The sequence below is a fragment of the Eimeria mitis genome, genomic scaffold (assembly GCF_000499745.2).
Source record: "Eimeria mitis Houghton genomic scaffold, Emh_scaff294, whole genome shotgun sequence".
Classification (NCBI taxonomy): domain Eukaryota; phylum Apicomplexa; class Conoidasida; order Eucoccidiorida; family Eimeriidae; genus Eimeria; species Eimeria mitis.
In genome coordinates, this window is record NW_013571282.1 from 8,447 (window position 1) to 8,723 (window position 277).

The window sequence follows — 277 nt, forward strand, 5'->3', positions numbered from 1 at the left end:
CACACACAAAATATACATAAACCATCACCACCGTGCAGCAGAGCCGACGACACCCATATACCCTAGAAACAAACAAATAGAGAAAAAAAAAAGAGAAACAGCAGCAACAGCAGCAGCAAACATATTATTTTCTGAATTTATTTAATTTAATATATTATATTAACAACAAATAGTATTCATTTCTGCCGCTCTGCGGCGTGCTCGCGGTGGTGTGCGGTGTATGTACACCACAACTATGCCACACAGCCCCGTCGCCTCACCCCCCCCCCTGCCCCCC